This window comes from Bufo bufo, chromosome 1 (assembly GCF_905171765.1).
Source record: "Bufo bufo chromosome 1, aBufBuf1.1, whole genome shotgun sequence".
Lineage (NCBI taxonomy): Eukaryota > Metazoa > Chordata > Amphibia > Anura > Bufonidae > Bufo > Bufo bufo.
The window spans coordinates 11,169,361-11,189,858 of record NC_053389.1 but is presented as its reverse complement, the minus strand read 5'-3'; the positions used below and the strand labels follow the sequence as shown (position 1 = coordinate 11,189,858).

Genomic DNA, 20,498 nt, shown 5'->3' with positions numbered 1-20,498 from the left:
TAAAGATAAAAATATAATAAAATACTAAAAGAAAAAATACCCAGACCAAAGAAATTATTGTACCATTCACATGAAACTATAGATATTATAGAACAAAATGACCAACACAAAATTAGGAACTAATTAGAATAATCTATTTTGGTGTCAGTTTACATATTTAAGAAATAAAGAAAAAAAGCTATAGTTTGAAAAAACTTACTTTAAAAAAAATGTACAGTTTCCCCCAAATAAAACTCAAAAATCTATTATAAAGCCCTGTGCGCCACATACAAAAAAAGTTACAAAAAATATTTTGGTAATCCAACAAATAAAAAAAGTTACAACTCTTTGAGCCATTTGCGCTAAATCATAAAAAAAGTGTCTGCTTTGGTAAAGGGTTAACCAATGAGCGTTTTCCCCGCTAGGAAGGGAGAGGGCTTACTGGTTATTTCAGGGCGCCTGTAACTGTTTGTGGCCACATCACTGCTGAAGCCAGTCATTGGCTGCAGCGATGCATGTGACTGCCCACAGACAGGGCGGGGACCGGAAGATGGAGGCAGCGGGCGCAGCGAGGCGGCGGGGAGCAGGTAAGTATGAGTCTTCAGTTTCAGGGGCCGTGCTGCAGGAACTTGTTAAAGCTTTAAAGGGGTTATCCAATACTATAAAACTGTCCCCCATATGCCGGGCCCCTCACAGTAAATATACTTACCCCGCTCCCTGCGCCGCTCCCCGCACCGCCGCTGCTGCTTCTTCGTGCACGGATGAAAACATCCGGTATCGGGGGAATCAGCCAATGGCAGGAGGGGACGCACCTCTCTAGCATCACCCGCGATGCTAGGGAGGGTCCCCCCTGTCCCCGCCTGCCATTGGCTGCTCCCCCCGATACCGGATGTTTTCATCCGTGCACGGGGAGAAGAAGCAGCGGCGGTGCGGGGACCAGGAGCGGCGTAAGTATATTCACTGTGAGGGGCCCGGCATATGGGGGACAGTTTTATAGTATTGGATAACCCCTTTAAGACCCTATTACTCTGCACGATATTCGGCCACTTACTGGGAACAGGTGTCCTCAGGCGCGCTCATCCCTGATAAGTGACGAGTATAATGGCGCCGCCGATTAGGAGCAATTACCCGCTTGTCGGCTGATTTGCATATGTTATCAGGATGAGAGAGGTATAGTATTGTAGCCATCGCTACCATAGGGTGCCTCCTACAGGGCCCTTGTCCAATCCGGATTGGCCTCGGTTTGCGCTTGTATCAGGACTTAGCTCCTGTTGGACCTGACAGGTTCCAATGCGCATGTCTTGATACTTCTATCTTGAGTGCGATCTTTACTGTTATACTGCGCATGCGCTCGAACTTAAAGCTATGGGTAATTGAATACCGGTACTCGTGCACACTCTCACGCCGCTCTCACCCACTGCGGGACAATCTCATGCTATTTGTTATCTTCGAATCCGCATATCAGGGCACTTATAAATTCCGGTATGTCTTTCCAGCTTATCTGCGCATGCGTGCAGTCTTAGAAATTATGTGATGACCGTCACCCTTTATTGCGCATGCGTCAGGTCTCTATACCTATCGGAGCTTGCAGCTACTTATGCGCATGCCTGAGCTCTTGTTTCTCTCTACGGTATCGCCCCTGGACTGCGCTTGCGTGTAGTCTTAGAATTTAGTAGCAGTCTCCTACTGTTGCACTCTCGCGTGCTTGATCTAGCCTGCGCATGCGTCAGCACATAGATTTCAGCCAGATGTTGATAATACTGCAGTTTCTCTACTGTCTGCCCTTTGGTGCAGTCTCAGTGCTACTGCCGGTCATCCCCTACTGCGCACACTGCCGGTCATCCCCTACTGCGCACACTGCCGGTCATCCCCTACTGCGCACACTGCCGGTCATCCCCTACTGCGCACACTGCCGGTCATCCCCTACTGCGCACACTGCCGGTCATCCCCTACTGCGCACACTGCCGGTCATCCCCTACTGCGCACACTGCCGGTCATCCCCTACTGCGCACACTGCCGGTCATCCCCTACTGCGCACACTGCCGGTCATCCCCTACTGCGCACACTGCCGGTCATCCCCTACTGCGCATGCTGCTGGGCTGCACAGCGCTCCGAGTTATTTAATATCAGCTTGTTTAGGGTTTATTTTTGCCGATACTGACTTGCCACTTAACTGCGCATGTGTGCAGTATTGGAGTAAAAGTAATTTCATATTGCTGCGCCTATACATCCAGGGCTATATAGTACTTATGTAGGAGAATAGAGTTAGGCCAGATGACTAGAGCCCCCATACTCATATCCAGAATGATGCTTTATATATAGGGCCTGCTCTTAGTGCTTACAGTAATACATGTCGGTTCTATTCCTTTATCTACCCTACTTCACACATTAGTGGATGTGGCCACATTAATCACTATGGCCCTTATTGCACATTTATATAGCGTGGGTGCTGTCACCTTAGCTTTTGCTTTTTCCCCGCATAGTACTGCCGCTCCACACGAGATCTTATGTTGCTCCTCAGCATTTACCCTATATACTGTTATCATTTTATGTCAGGTTGTAATAATGCTGTCCATTCTTCACGTCACTTTTCTCCCCATCTCGCAAGGGTAAGTTCAGCTATGGATACGTTTTTGTTTTGTTTATATTATTTATTTTTATTGATTGTTTTTGCTACTTTTCCCTTTACTTTACTTCCCTCTATCCACTTTTATTATGTTATCCCTGCGTCTATGGGATGGTGCTGTCCTTTCCATATTGACTTGAAGTAAGTGACATTATTTATTTCTAGCTCCTATTTAAGGGTTAATGGCTGGTCTGCTGTTTTGGCTGGTTCAGAAGCTGGTATACCGTCATATAGCAGTTTGCACTCTTCTTCAAACCCTCGATCGTAGAACAGTTCCTTTTGGCTCGAAGGTATTGTCCAATTGGGATGCCCTTTTTCAGGGTAATTGGGTGATGACTTCCCCAGTGTAATAAATTATTTGTAGAGGTGGGCTTTCTATAGATATTTGTACGGACACTGCCATCATCTTCCAGGACAATCGTTAGGTCTAAAAAAATTGTTTGTGTATTCTGCGACAAAATGATACCAATAAAGGAATTTGTTAATCCTGCAGACAACAAAAAATATCAAATCAAAGAATATACAGTACAGACCAAAAGTTTGGACACACCTTCTCATTCAAAGAGTTTTCTTTATTTTCATGACTATGAAGGCATCAAAATTATGAATTAACACATGTGGAATTATATACATAACAAACAAGTGTGAAACAACTGAAAATATGTCATATTCTAGGTTCTTCAAAGTAGCCACCTTTTGCTTTGATTACTGCTTTGCACACTCTTGGCATTCTCTTGATGAGCTTCAAGAGGTAGTCCCCTGAAATGGTCTTCCAACAGTCTTGAAGGAGTTCCCAGAGATGCTTAGCACTTGTTGGCCCTTTTGCCTTCACTCTGCGGTCCAGCTCACCCCAAACCATCTCGATTGGGTTCAGGTCCGGTGACTGTGGAGGCCAGGTCATCTGGCGCAGCACCCCATCACTCTCCTTCATGGTCAAATAGCCCTTACTTTCAAAGTTTTCCCAATTTTTCGGCTGACTGACTGACCTTCATTTCTTAAAGTAATGATGGCCACTCGTTTTTCTTTACTTCGCTGCTTTTTTCTTGCCATAATACAAATTCTAACAGTCTATTCAGTAGGACTATCAGCTGTGTATCCACCTGACTTCTCCTCAACTCAACTGATGGTCCCAACCCCATTTATAAGGCAAGAAATCCCACTTATTAAACCTGACAGGGCACAGCTGTGAAGTGAAAACCATTTCAGGGGACTACCTCTTGAAGCTCATCAAGAGAATGCCAAGAGTGTGCAAAGCAGTAATCAAAGCAAAAGGTGGCTACTTTGAAGAACCTAGAATATGACATATTTTCAGTTGTTTCACACTTGTTTGTTATGTATATAATTCCACATGTGTTAATTCATAGTTTTGATGCCTTCATAGTCATGAAAATAACGAAAACTATTTGAATGAGAAGGAGTGTCCAAACTTTTGGTCTGTACTGTATATTCTTGGATTTGATATTTTTTGTTGTCTTAAGGATTAACAAATTCCTTTATTGGTATCATTTTGTCGCAGAATACACAAACAATTTTTTTAGACCTAACGATTGTCCTGGAAGATGATGGCAGTGTCCGTACAAATATCTATAGAAAGCCCACCTCTACAAATAATTTATTACACTGGGGAAGTCATCACCCAATTACCCTGAAAAAGGGCATCCCAATTGGACAATACCTTCGAGCCAAAAGGAACTGTTCTACGATCGAGGGTTTGAAGAAGAGTGCAAACTGCTATATGACGGTATACCAGCTTCTGAACCAGCCAAAACAGCAGACCAGCCATTAACCCTTAAATAGGAGCTAGAAATAAATAATGTCACTTACTTCAAGTCAATATGGAAAGGACAGCACCATCCCATAGACGCAGGGATAACATAATAAAAGTGGATAGAGGGAAGTAAAGTAAAGGAAAAGTAGCAAAAACAATCAATAAAAATAAATAATATAAACAAAACAAAAACGTATCCATAGTTGAACTTACCCTTGCGAGATGGGGAGAAAAGTGACGTGAAGAATGGACAGCATTATTACAACCTGACATAAAATGATAACAGTATATAGGGTAAATGCTGAGGAGCAACATAAGATCTCGTGTGGAGCGGCAGTACTATGCGGGGAAAAAGCAAAAGCTAAGGTGACAGCACCCACGCTATATAAATGTGCAATAAGGGCCATAGTGATTAATGTGGCCACATCCACTAATGTGTGAAGTAGGGTAGATAAAGGAATAGAACCGACATGTATTGTAAGCACTAAGAGCAGGCCCTATATATAAAGCATCATTCTGGATATGAGTATGGGGGCTCTAGTCATCTGGCCTAACTCTATTCTCCTACATAAGTACTATATAGCCCTGGATGTATGGGCGCAGCAATATGAAATTACTTTTACTCCAATACTGCACGCATGCGCAGTTAAGTGGCAAGTCAGTATCGGCATAAATAAACCCTAAACAAGCTGATATTAAATAACTCGGAGCGCTGTGCAGCCGAGCAGTGTGCGCAGTAGGAGATGACCGGCAGTGTGCGCAGTAGGGGATGACCGGCAGTGTGCGCAGTAGGAGATGACCGGCAGTGTGCGCAGTAGGGGATGACCGGCAGTGTGCGCAGTAGGAGATGACCGGCAGTGTGCGCAGTAGGGGATGACCGGCAGTGTGCGCAGTAGGGGATGACCGGCAGTGTGCGCAGTAGGGGATGACCGGCAGTGTGCGCAGTAGGGGATGACCGGCAGTGTGCGCAGTAGGGGATGACCGGCAGTGTGCGCAGTAGGGGATGACCGGCAGTGTGCGCAGTAGGAGATGACCGGCAGTGTGCGCAGTAGGGGATGACCGGCAGTGTGCGCAGTAGGGGAGGACCGGCAGTGTGCGCAGTAGGGGATGACCGGCAGTGTGCGCAGTAGGGGATGACCGGCAGTGTGCGCAGTAGGGGATGACCGGCAGTGTGCGCAGTAGGGGATGACCGGCAGTGTGCGCAGTAGGAGATGACCGGCAGTGTGCGCAGTAGGGGATGACCGGCAGTGTGCGCAGTAGGGGATGACCGGCAGTGTGCGCAGTAGGGGATGACCGGCAGTGTGCGCAGTAGGAGATGACCGGCAGTATGCGCAGTAGGGGATGACCGGCAGTAGCACTGAGACTGCACCAAAGGGCAGACAGTAGAGAAACTGCAGTATTATCAACATCTGGCTGAAATCTATGTGCTGACGCATGCGCAGGCTAGATCAAGCACGCGAGAGTGCAACAGTAGGAGACTGCTACTAAATTCTAAGACTACACGCAAGCGCAGTCCAGGGGCGATACCGTAGAGAGAAACAAGAGCTCAGGGATGCGCATAAGTAGCTGCAAGCTCCGATAGGTATAGAGACCTGACGCATGCGCAATAAAGGGTGACGGTCATCACATAATTTCTAAGACTGCACGCATGCGCAGATAAGCTGGAAAGACATACCGGAATTTATAAGTGCCCTGATATGCGGATTCGAAGATAACAAATAGCATGAGATTGTCCCGCAGTGGGTGAGAGCGGCGTGAGAGTGTGCACGAGTACCGGCATGCAATTACCCATAGCTTTAAGTTCGAGCGCATGCGCAGTATAACAGTAAAGATCGCACTCAAGATAGAAGTATCAAGACATGCGCATTGGAACCTGTCAGGTCCAACAGGAGCTAAGTCCTGATACAAGCGCAAACCGAGGCCAATCCGGATTGGACAAGGGCCCTGTGGGAGGCACCCTATGGTAGCGATGGCTACAATACTATCACTGATAGGCCAAGAAAGCCACTTGGAAACAAGAGTGCTACATAGTAGCTGCCGTAACTATGACGCTGTGAGCGAGGTATTAAAAGCTTGGTTCCGCCCCCGTTCACGAGCAAACTGCCCAAACCCCTGAAGACGCCAAGAGCTTGGCGAAACATGTCGGGGGGCAGAGTGTGAACTTATGTCTGCATCAGCCAAGAGTATGATACAATATAGAGCGAATAGAGAGCGCTAGCAGGGGAGTAATTTACTCCTAAGTAGCGCACTGTGAGACAAACAGAGCTACATGAACATAGCATGAGAGGACCGCATGTAAAATAAACAGTATGCACAGTAGTATGAAGTACGGCCCCCTAGCCAGCACCGCCGCTCCATATAGCCAGGCATTACCAGTAGTGCCGACCCAGCGGATCATTGTAAGTGTCAGTTTCAGATAGTAATTTTAGAGACAAGGAATAAATGTTATATTTTATATAGTCAATTAGTAACATATGTAAACCCAGAGACAATTTGTGGTCCTAGTGACCTATTGTAAATAATCGCAGTATTGTGTCTCAACATATGTTAATGGGTCAATCTGAAAAAAGTAGAGCCCGATAAAGATACTGCGCCCCCATCACTGCCCCAGTGCCCGTCATGACATCCCCCGCACAGCCTCGGTACCAGCATCACCATTACATCGCCCTGTACATAGTCACAATGCCCCCTCACTACCGCAGTACTCTCATTACCACAACATTGCTCCCTAACACAGGGATCTGCAACCTCCCGCTCTCCAGCTGCTCTGAAACTACAACTCCCAAGAACAGCTGAACAATTGGAAATGCTGGGAGTTGTAGTTTCACAGCAACTGAAGTGCCGAAGGTTGCTGTCCCTGCCCTAAAATAACCTGCTGACAGCCTCAGTACCCCTCACACATTCATAACACCCTCTCAGTAGCCACAGTATCATCCCCGCCATAGTACCTGTACAAAGTCATAATACCCTCCTCATGCCCACAGTGCCCTGATCACTACCACAGTGCCCTGATCACTACCACAGTGCCCTGATCACTACCACAGTGCCCTGATCACTACCACAGTGCCCTGATCACTACCACAGTGCCATGATCACTACCACAGTGCCCTGATCACTACCACAGTGCCCTGATCACTACCACAGTGCCATGATCACTACCACAGTGCCCTGATCACTACCACAGTGCCCTGATCACTACCACAGTGCCATGATCACTACCACAGTGCCATGATTACTACCACAGTGCCCTGATCACTACCACAGTGCCCTGATCACTACCACAGTGCCCTGATTACTACCACAGTGCCCTGATCACTACCACAGTGCCCTGATCACTACCACAGTGCCATGATCACTACCACAGTGCCCTGATCACTACCACAGTGCCATGATCACTACCACAGTGCCCTTATCCTTACCACAGTGCCCTTATCACTACCACAGTACCCTGATCACTACCACAGTGCCCTGATCACTACCACAGTGCCCTGATTACTACCACAGTGCCCTTATCACTACCACAGTGCCATGATCACTACCACAGTGCCCTGATCACTACCACAGTGCCCTGATCACTACCACAGTGCCCTTATCACTACCACAGTGCCATGATCACTACCACAGTGCCCTGATCACTACCACAGTGCCATGATCACTACCACAGTGCCATGATTACTACCACAGTGCCCTGATCACTACCACAGTGCCCTGATCACTACCACAGTGCCCTGATTACTACCACAGTGCCCTGATCACTACCACAGTGCCATGATCACTACCACAGTGCCCTGATCACTACCACAGTGCCATGATCACTACCACAGTGCCCTTATCCTTACCACAGTGCCCTTATCACTACCACAGTACCCTGATCACTACCACAGTGCCCTGATCACTACCACAGTGCCCTGATCACTACCACAGTGCCCTGATCACTACCACAGTGCCCTGATCACTACCACAGTGCCATGATCACTACCACAGTGCCCTGATCACTACCACAGTGCCCTGATCACTACCACAGTGCCATGATCACTACCACAGTGCCATGATTACTACCACAGTGCCCTGATCACTACCACAGTGCCCTGATCACTACCACAGTGCCCTGATTACTACCACAGTGCCCTGATCACTACCACAGTGCCCTGATCACTACCACAGTGCCATGATCACTACCACAGTGCCCTGATCACTACCACAGTGCCATGATCACTACCACAGTGCCCTTATCCTTACCACAGTGCCCTTATCACTACCACAGTACCCTGATCACTACCACAGTGCCCTGATCACTACCACAGTGCCCTGATTACTACCACAGTGCCCTGATCACTACCACAGTGCCCTTATCACTACCACAGTGCCATGATCACTACCACAGTGCCCTGATCACTACCACAGTGCCCTGATCACTACCACAGTGCCCTTATCACTACCACAGTGCCATGATCACTACCACAGTGCCCTGATCACTACCACAGTGCCATGATCACTACCACAGTGCCATGATTACTACCACAGTGCCCTGATCACTACCACAGTGCCCTGATCACTACCACAGTGCCCTGATTACTACCACAGTGCCCTGATCACTACCACAGTGCCCTGATCACTACCACAGTGCCCTGATCACTACCACAGTGCCATGATCACTACCACAGTGCCCTTATCCTTACCACAGTGCCCTTATCACTACCACAGTACCCTGATCACTACCACAGTGCCCTGATCACTACCACAGTGCCCTGATTACTACCACAGTGCCCTTATCACTACCACAGTGCCCTGATCACTGCCACAGTGCCCTTATCACTACCACAGTGCCCTTATCACTACCACAGTGCCCTTATCACTACCACAGTGCCCTTATCACTACCACAGTGCCCTGATCACTACCACAGTATCCTGATTACTACCACAGTGCCCTGATCACTACCACAGTGCCCTTATCACTACCACAGTGCCCTTATCACTACCACAGTGCCCTGATCACTACCACAGTGCCATGATTACTACCACAGTGCCCTTATCACTACCACAGTACCCTGATCACTACCACAGTGCCCTGATCACTACCACAGTGCCCTGATTACTACCACAGTGCCCTTATCACTACCACAGTGCCATGATCACTACCACAGTGCCCTGATCACTACCACAGTGCCCTGATCACTACCACAGTGCCCTTATCACTACCACAGTGCCATGATCACTACCACAGTGCCCTGATCACTACCACAGTGCCATGATCACTACCACAGTGCCATGATTACTACCACAGTGCCCTGATCACTACCACAGTGCCCTGATCACTACCACAGTGCCCTGATTACTACCACAGTGCCCTGATCACTACCACAGTGCCATGATCACTACCACAGTGCCCTGATCACTACCACAGTGCCATGATCACTACCACAGTGCCCTTATCCTTACCACAGTGCCCTTATCACTACCACAGTACCCTGATCACTACCACAGTGCCCTGATCACTACCACAGTGCCCTGATTACTACCACAGTGCCCTTATCACTACCACAGTGCCCTGATCACTGCCACAGTGCCCTTATCACTACCACAGTGCCCTTATCACTACCACAGTGCCCTTATCACTACCACAGTGCCCTGATCACTACCACAGTATCCTGATTACTACCACAGTGCCCTGATCACTACCACAGTGCCCTTATCACTACCACAGTGCCCTTATCACTACCACAGTGCCCTTATCACTACCACAGTGCCCTGATTACTACCACAGTGCCCTTATCACTACCACAGTGCCCTGATCACTACCACAGTGCCATGATTACTACCACAGTGCCCTTATCACTACCACAGTGCTCTTATCACTACCACAGTGCCCTTATCACTACCACAGTGCCCTTATCACTACCACAGTGCCCTTATCACTACCACAGTGCCCTTATCACTACCACAGTACCCTGATCACTACCACAGTACCCTGATCACTACCACAGTGCCCTTATCACTACCACAGTACCCTGATCACTACCACAGTGCCCTTATCACTACCACAGTGCCCTTATCACTACCACAGTGCCCTGATCACTACCACAGTGCCCTTATCACTACCACAGTGCCATGATTACTACCACAGTGCCCTGATCACTACCACAGTGCTCTTATCACTACCACAGTGCCCTGATCACTACCACAGTGCCCTGATTACTACCACAGTGCCCTTATCACTACCACAGTGCCCTTATCACTACCACAGTGCCCTTATCACTACCACAGTACCCTGATCACTACCACAGTGCCCTTATCACTACCACAGTACCCTGATCACTACCACAGTGCCCTGATCACTACCACAGTGCCCTTATCACTACCACAGTATCCTGATTACTACCACAGTACCCTGTCACTGCCACAGTGCCCTAATCACTACCACAGTGCCCCCAGTACTCCCATCACTACCTCATCTCCCCGTACAGAGTGACATTAACCCTTTCACCTCCTCAGTTTCTATGATGTTAAGGAAGAATCTTAATTTCTGTTGCTGAATGACAACCACGCTCAGTAAGTGGACATACCTACCTGTCAGCGCACCCTGCTGTCCTCTCGCCCTTGGTGTAGTTCAGACGCCTCTCCTGATTATCAAAACCTTGAATTCTGTTCCAGTTCTTGAGAAATGAAAGTGAAACGAAAGTTTCTTCTTTTTTTTCTCTCTTTTTTTCCCTCTGCAGGAAACTGAACCGTTTATCTCTTGCGCCATCTGCTGGCCGGTCACCTGCATCGTCATCCTGCCGGGATCATGGAGAGGAACACTGAACCCAGGAAATAAAATCTTATTTATTTATTAAAAAACTTGAAAGCAATCAAAAATGTTCCCATAACTGGTGTCATCTCGTTGGTAATGACCTGTATTAGTCAAACATACCCAATAAAGACAACGATCTGGCAAAAAACGAGCCTTTGTATGACTACGACAACGGAAAAATAAAAAAGTTATTTCTCCCGGAACAGTAAAAACAAACAAAAAGTCCCAAAAGAGCAATGTTCAGGAAAAGTCCAAGATTTTGCTATTGATGGACTATCCTGGGGATAAGGCCTTCAATATCTGATTGGTGGACGTCAGACAACCTGTCCCCCGCCGATCAGCTGGATATAGCCGCTGGAACTGCTCAGCGCCATCCATTGAGCAGTGGATACTGCAGCGCCGCCCCCATTGAAGTGAATGGTCACCATGGAGCTGTGTAGCTGATCGGTGGGGGTGCCGGGTGTTGGACCCCCAATGATTAGTGGAACACTCCAAACTGATGCACTGAGGGGGTGGACCATGACAGGAATTTATTTTGGCAATCTCGGACTCCCTGCGCTATGATCCGCCCCCTCAGACCCAGCGCTATATATAAGTTAGTGCATGAGGTCACTCAATGTCAATACCTGGCACTGACACACGGGGGCGCTCCATTAACAACATGGGAAATCTCTCCATGTTTCCATGGCCACAATGTTAGTAACTAGAGCTGCCAGAGGAATACCACTCCGCCACTTCCAGCTTCTAAATCTGTCCGGCTATCATGCCATGTCTCCCGGCCGCCTCTCAGATCAGATTTGTCTCCGTTGCTAATTTCCTTCTGTTTAGTAGTTTGAACTCAAGACGTTCTGACAAGGACGCAGCGCAGGGTTTATATAAAGACTGGAGACTAATCCCCCGCCGCCGGGTCACCGCCACCTGTGCATCGGACATCCAACACCTCCAAAGAAACCGGAGCTCGCTGCAGTCACCTCCCTAAAATATACCCCCACATCATGGCTGCAGTGGACTATGGAGGCCGGTTATATACTACTGTGCCATATACTACTGTGCTATATACTACTGTGCCGTATACTACTGCGCCATATACTACTGCGCCATATACTACTGCGCCGTATACTACTGTACCATATACTACTGCGCCATATACTACTGCGCCATATACTACTGCGCCATATACTACTGTACCATATACTACTGCGCCATATACTACTGCGCCATATACTACTGCGCCATATACTACTGTGCCATATACTACTGTACCATACACTACTGTACCATACACTACTGTGCCGTATACTACTGTACCATATACTACTGTGCCATATACTACTGTACCATATACTACTGTGCCATATACTACTGTGCCATATACTACTGTGCCATATACTACTGTACCATACACTACTGTACCATACACTACTGTGCCATATACTACTGTACCATACACTACTGTGCCATATACTACTGCGCCATATACTACTGTACCATACACTACTGTACCATACACTACTGCGCCATATACTACTGTGCCGTATACTACTGTGCCATATACTACTGTGCCGTATACTACTGCGCTATATACTACTGTGCCATATACTACTGTGCCGTATACTACTGCGCTATATACTACTGTGCCATATACTACTGTACCATACACTACTGTACCATACACTACTGTACCATATACTACTGCGCCATATACTACTGTGCCATATACTACTGTGCCATATACTACTGTGCCATATACTACTGTACCATACACTACTGTGCCATACACTACTGTGCCATATACTACTGTGCCGTATACTACTGTGCCATATACTACTGCGCCATATACTACTGTGCCATACACTACTGTGCCGTATACTACTGTACCATATACTACTGTGCCATATACTACTGTGCCATATACTACTGCGCCATATACTACTGCGCCATATACTACTGCGCCATATACTACTGTGCCATATACTACTGCACCATACACTACTGTACCATACACTACTGCGCCATATACTACTGTGCCGTATACTACTGTGCCATTTACTACTGTGCTATATACTACTGTGCTATATACTACTGCACCATACACTACTGTACCATACACTACTGTGCCGTATACTACTGTGCCATATACTACTGTGCCGTATACTACTGTACCATATACTACTGTGCCATATACTACTGTGCCATATACTACTGCGCCATATACTACTGTGCCATATACTACTGCGCCATATACTACTGTGCCATATACTACTGCACCATACACTACTGTACCATACACTACTGCGCCATATACTACTGTGCCGTATACTACTGTGCCATTTACTACTGTGCTATATACTACTGTGCTATATACTACTGCACCATACACTACTGTACCATACACTACTGTGCCGTATACTACTGTGCCATATACTACTGTTCTGTTAACTACTGTGCTATATACTACTGTGCCGTATACTACTGTGCCATATACTACTGTGCCATACACTACTGTGCCGTATACTACTGTACCATATACTACTGTGCCATATACTACTGCACCATATACTACTGTGCCATATACTACTGTTCTGTTAACTACTGCGCCATATACTACTGTGCCATATACTACTGTTCTGTTAACTACTGCGCCATATACTACTGTGCCATATACTACTGTGCCATATACTACTGTTCTGTTAACTACTGTGCCATATACTACTGTGCCATATACTACTGTGCTATATACTACTGTGCTATATACTACTGTGCCATATACTACTGTGCTATATACTACTGTGCTATATACTACTGTGCTATATACTACTGTGCCATATACTACTGTGCTATATACTACTGTGCTATATACTACTGTGCTATATACTACTGTGCTATATACTACTGTGCCATATACTACTGTGCTATATACTACTGTGCTATATACTACTGTGCCATATACTACTGTGCCATATACTACTGTGCTATATACTACTGTGCTATATACTACTGTGCCATATACTACTGTGCCATATACTACTGTGCCATACACTACTGTGCCGTATACTACTGTGCCATATACTACTGTGCCATATACTATTGTTCTGTTAACTACTGTGCTATATACTACTGTTCTGTTAACTACTGCGCCATATACTACTGTGCCATATACTACTGCGCCGTATACTACTGTACCATATACTACTGTGCTATATACTACTGTGCCATATACTACTGTTCTGTTAACTACTGTGCCATATACTACTGTGCCATATACTACTGTGCTATATACTACTGTGCTATATACTACTGTGCCATATACTACTGTGCCATATACTACTGTGCCATATACTACTGTGCCATATACTACTGCGCCATATACTACTGTGCCATATACTACTGTTCTGTTAACTACTGCGCCATATACTACTGTGCCATATACTACTGTGCCATATACTACTGTGCCATATACTACTGTGCCATATACTACTGTGCTATATACTACTGTGCTATATACTACTGTGCCATATACTACTGTGCCATATACTACTGTGCTATATACTACTGTGCCATATACTACTGTGCCATATACTACTGTGCCATATACTACTGTGCCATATACTACTGTGCCATATACTACTGTGCTATATACTACTGTGCTATATACTACTGTGCTATATACTACTGTGCCATATACTACTGTGCCATATACTACTGTACCATACACTACTGTACCATACACTACTGTACCATACACTACTGTGCCATATACTACTGTGCCATATACTACTGTGCCATATACTACTGTGCCATATACTACTGTGCTATATACTACTGTGCCATATACTACTGTGCTATATACTACTGTGCCATAGGAGAAAACAGAGATTTTGAGCAGCTCTCACCTGCCAGGGATTCCACTGTTGTAGCACGGAACAACTCCTTCACCCGAATCAGGAGAAATACGGAAGTATGAAGAAAAAGAGGTTTTGTCCAGCTTGTAATTGTGGTAACCCAAAAGGCTTCTTTATTAAATATTCAGTATAAAATCCAGGTACAGAAAGCAGATTCTACATGTTTCGGGCACAATACAATCTCAGCCCTTACTCATGACTCAGACTCTGCTTTCTGTACCTGGATTTTATACTGAATATTTAATAAAGAAGCCTTTTGGGTTACCACAATTACAAGCTGGACAAAACCTCTTTTTCTTCATACTACTGTACCATACACTACTGCGCCATATACTACTGTACCATATACTACTGCGCCATACACTACTGTGCCATACACTACTGCGCCATACACTACTGTGCCATACACTACTGCGCCATACACTACTGTACCATACACTACTGTACCATACAATACTGTGCCATACACTACTGTACCATACACTACTGTACCATACACTACTGTGCCATACACTACTGCGCCATACACTACTGTGCCATACACTACTGCGCCATACACTACTGTACCATACACTACTGTACCATACAATACTGTGCCATATACTACTGTGCCATACACTACTGCGCCATACACTACTGTACCATACACTACTGTACCATACAATACTGTGCCATACACTACTGTGCCATACACTACTGCGCCATACACTACTGTACCATACACTACTGTACCATACAATACTGTGCCATATAATACTGTGCCATACACTACTGTACCATACAATACTGTGCCATATAATACTGTGCCGAACACTACTGTACCATACACTACTGTACCATACTCTACTGTTCTGTATATTACTGTGCCAAATACTACTGTACCATACACTACTGTGTCATACACTACTGTACCATATACTACTGTACCATACACTACTGTTCTGTATATTACTGTACCATACACTACTGTGTCATACACTACTGTACCATACACTACTGTTCTGTATATTACTGTACCATACACTACTGTACCATACACTACTGTACCATACACTACTGTTCTGTACACTACTGTAACAATCTACTGTGCCATACACTACTGTACCCAGGGCCGGCTCCAGGTTCATGTGGGCCCTTGGGTGATAAATCTCAGTGGGCCCCTTTGTGGCATTTTTTTACATTTACATGTCCCCCTGTGGCTCCCACACCGTATAATGACCCCCAGTGGCCCCCATACAGTATAATGACCACTAGGGGCCCTTCACGCAGTATAATGAACCCCCAATGCCCCCACACACAGTATAATAACCCCAGTGGCCCCCCACACAGTATAATGACCCCACAGTGGCCCTCAGTTCAGAATAATGACTCTCAGTCACCCCCCATTCACAATAATGACCCCCAGTGACCCCCACACTGGGGTTTATACTGTATGGAGGGGGCACTGGGGGTCATTATACTGAGTTGAGGGTCATTAGGGATCATTATACTAAATGGGGGGGCACTGGGGGTCATTATACTGTGTAAGAGGCCCTCACTAGCTAGAACTGACTGGGCCCCACAGCAAATTTTTGTATGAACCCCGTATTTCTGACAAAGATTGTGGTGCAAAGGTCCTTTGCGCCACAATCGGCAACTTTTCCCCACTCATGCCAGGTCTAAAAAAAGTGGCGTGGGCAGGGAAGGGGATACAGTTATGGCCATACAGTAACTGGATAACACCGCCATACAGTATCTGGATAACACCTCTATACAGTATCTGGATAACACTTCTATACAGTATCTGGATAACACTTCTATACAGTATCTGGATAACACTTCTATACAGTATCTGGATAACACTTCTATACAGTAACCGGGTAACACCGCTATACAGTATCTGGATAACACCTCTATACAGTGACCGGATAACACCACCATACAGTGACTGGATACTTCCATACAGTGACTGGATACTTCCATACAGTGACTGGATAACACCACCATACAGTGACTGGATAACACCACCATACAGTGACTGGATAACACCACCATACAGTGACTGGATACTTCCATACAGTGACTGGATACTTCCCTACAGTGACTGGATAACACCACCATACAGTGACTGGATAACACCACCATACAGTGACTGGATAACACCACCATACAGTGACTGGATAACACCACCATACAGTGACTGGATACTTCCATACAGTGACTGGATAACACCACCATACAGTATCTGGATAACACCACCATACAGTAACTGGATACCACTTACATACAGTGACCGGATAAAACCGCCATATAGTAACTGGATAACACCGCCATACAGTGACTGGATAACACCACCATACAGTGACTGGATACTTCCATACAGTGACTGGACAAAACCGCCATACAGTAACTGGATAACACCGCCATACAGTGACTGGATAACACCACCATACAGTAACTGGATAGCATCTCCATACAGTGACCGGGTAAAAATGCCATATAGTAACTGGATAACACCGCCATACAGTGACTGTATAACAGCGCCATACAGTGATTGGATAACACCGCCATACAGTGACTGGATAAAAGGGTATAAGAGGGCACAGTACAGGAAATGACGAGGGGCACTGTACAGGGTGTGGTAAGAGGGCACAATGCAAGGTATAACGGGGCACAGTACGGGGTGGGGGGCACAGTCACATGACCCTGTGATATTAGAATGTCCTTATGGTGAATACAGTTTAGGCACCACCATAATGAGAGGCAGAGGAGTGAGACAGGGGCCTGGGGACCTGGATAGACAGGATGGGTGGACACAGCAAGTAGGAGGAAGGGGCTCTGAGGGGGATTCATACAACAAGTAGGGGCAGAAGGTCTGTGCAGGGCGATAGGAGGGTGGAACAGGAGCTCTGGATACATGAGGGAGGAAAGGAGACAGCAGGGGCTCCAGGAGGATGAGATAGGACAGGATATGGGGGGGGGGGGGGGGGGGGGCAGGTGTCATGGAGTGAAACTGCTTAATGAAGCAGTAAAACAACTAAATAGCATGAAGCTGCTGGTCTACTATAGCATCCATCAGCAGCTCCAAGAGTCCCCCCCCCCCTCCTGTCCCACAGAGAAGAGAGAGTCACAGTGCATGCTCACTCACAGACTGTCTGCATTTCTTCACACTGCTGCTCCAGCCCTGCCTTCCCTCTCCTCCTCAGGCTGCAGGTCCTGTGTAGAGGGGGCGTGTGAGAAGCTTCTCAGGCAACATATCTTCTCTGCTGGAGTGAAGAGGGGTCGAGTCTGAAGCTCTGCAGCACAGGAGCTTGTAAGGAGGACAGCAGCAGCCAGCTTCTGCATGCTGTTGATGCTCCCTTGCTCCATTCTGAAAGCTGCGGCCCTGCTACTGCTCCTGGGCCCCTTCTGCCCTCAGGGCCCGAAGCAGTAATGACCGCAGCTCCCTTCACTCATAGCAGTGCAGTGGGCCCCACCAGGAGCACTTGCCCGGGTATGCCGGGTGCTGACGCCAGCCCTGACTGTGCCATACACTACTGTAACATATACTACTGCGCCATGCACTACGGTACTGTACTCTACTGTTCGGTATACTACTGTGCCATACAATACGGTACCGTACTCTACTGTTCGGTATACTACTGTGCCATACAAGCTAATACATAAATCCTAAACTGTGTGACACTTTTAAGCCCTTCCACCAAAGAGCAACCCCTGTAATGCAAAGTAGTGAAAAAAAGTCATACACAAATCCTGTTGGAAAGTAGGCTCATCCTGCCCCATACATTATGGTAAAAAGGGCATTTTCAGAAATCATCATTTTCCAATGAAACCCCCCCCCCCTCCTAATAGGCTAATTTATTAGAGCTAATTGTATTCACAGGTTCAGAATTCTATATGCATATGATGTATCTGTATAAAAGAGCTCTGCTCATCTAACTAAATTGTATAATACTAAAATATACCACTAGAGGGAGCTCAGGAGATTTTATTTATAAAAATATATATATCTCCCGTTATGATATTTTTATAGCTCAGGAGATTACTACATACAGATATATACGGCCACCACTAGAGGGAGCTCAGCAGATTACTACATACAGATATATACAGCCACCACTAGAGGGAGCTCATGAGATTACAACATACAGATATATACAGCCACCACTAGAGGGAGCTCAGGAGTTTACTACATACATATATATACAGTCACCACTAGAGGAAGCTCAGGAGATTACTATAAACAGATATATATAGCCACCACTAGAGGGATCTCAGGAGTTTACAACATACAGATATATACAACCACCACTAGAGGGAGCTCAGGAGATTGCTACATACAGATATATACAGCCACCACTAGAGGGAGCTCAGGAGATTACTACATACAGATATATACAGCCACCAGTAGAGAGAGCAGAGATTACTGCATACAGATCTATACAGCCACCACTTGAGGGAGCTCAGGAGATTATTACATACAGATATATACAGCCACCACTAGAGGGAGCTCAGGAGATTACTACATACAGATATATACAGCCACCACTAGAGAGAATTTAGGAGATTACTGCATAGAGATATATCCAGTCACCACTAGAGGGAACTCAGGAGATTACTACAGATATATACAGTCACCACTAGAGGGAGCTCAGGAGATTACTGCATACAGATATATACAGCCACCACTAGGGGGAGCCCAGGAGATTACTACATACAGATATATACAGCCACCATTAGGAGGGAGCTCAGGAGATTACTACATACAGATATATACAACCACCACTAGAGGGAGCTCAGGAGATTACTGCATACAGATATATACAGCCACCACTAGAGGGAGCTCAGGAGATTACTACATACAGATATATACAGCCACCACTAGGGGGAGCCCAGGAGATTACTACATACAGATATATACAGCCACCACTAGAGGGAGCTCAGGAGATTACTACATACAGATATATACAGCCACCACTAGAGGGAGCTCAGGAGATTACTACATACAGATATATACAGCCACCACTAGAGGGAGCTCAGGAGATTACTACATACAGATATATACAGCCACCACTAGAGGGAGCTCAGGAGATTAATACATACAGATATATACAGTCACCACTAGGGGGAGTTTAGGAGATTACTACATACAGATATATACAGCCACCACTAGAGGGAGCTCAGGAAATTACTACATACAGATATATACAGCCACCACTAAAGGGAGCTCAGGAGATTACTGCATATAGATATATACAGCCACCACTAGAGGGAACTCAGGAGATTACTACATACAGATATATACAGCCACCACTAGAGGGAGCTCAGGAGATTACTACATACAGATATATACAGTCACCACTAGAGGGAGCTCAGGAGATTTCTACATACAGATATATACAGCCACCACTAGAGAGAGCCCAGGAGATTACAACATACAGATATATACAGCCA

The 20,498-nt window shown here is 46.2% G+C and overlaps 1 protein-coding gene across 5 annotated transcripts in view; it reads right to left on the bottom strand.

Moving 5' to 3' along the window:
- The window catches only part of LOC120991489 (interferon-inducible GTPase 5-like), a 166,317-nt gene that overhangs the window by 139,868 nt on the left and 5,951 nt on the right, over positions 1–20,498 (bottom strand). For 2 of the 5 annotated variants that reach the window (XM_040420300.1, XM_040420306.1), the window contains exon 1: positions 10,941–11,069. The exons of 2 other annotated variants lie outside the window; for them this stretch is intronic. The gene's annotated coding sequence lies outside the window, so the exon portion shown is untranslated. Of the gene's footprint in view, positions 1–10,936; positions 11,070–20,498 lie in introns of those variants that run through there. One more of the 5 variants, XM_040420317.1, reaches the window with a different exon arrangement.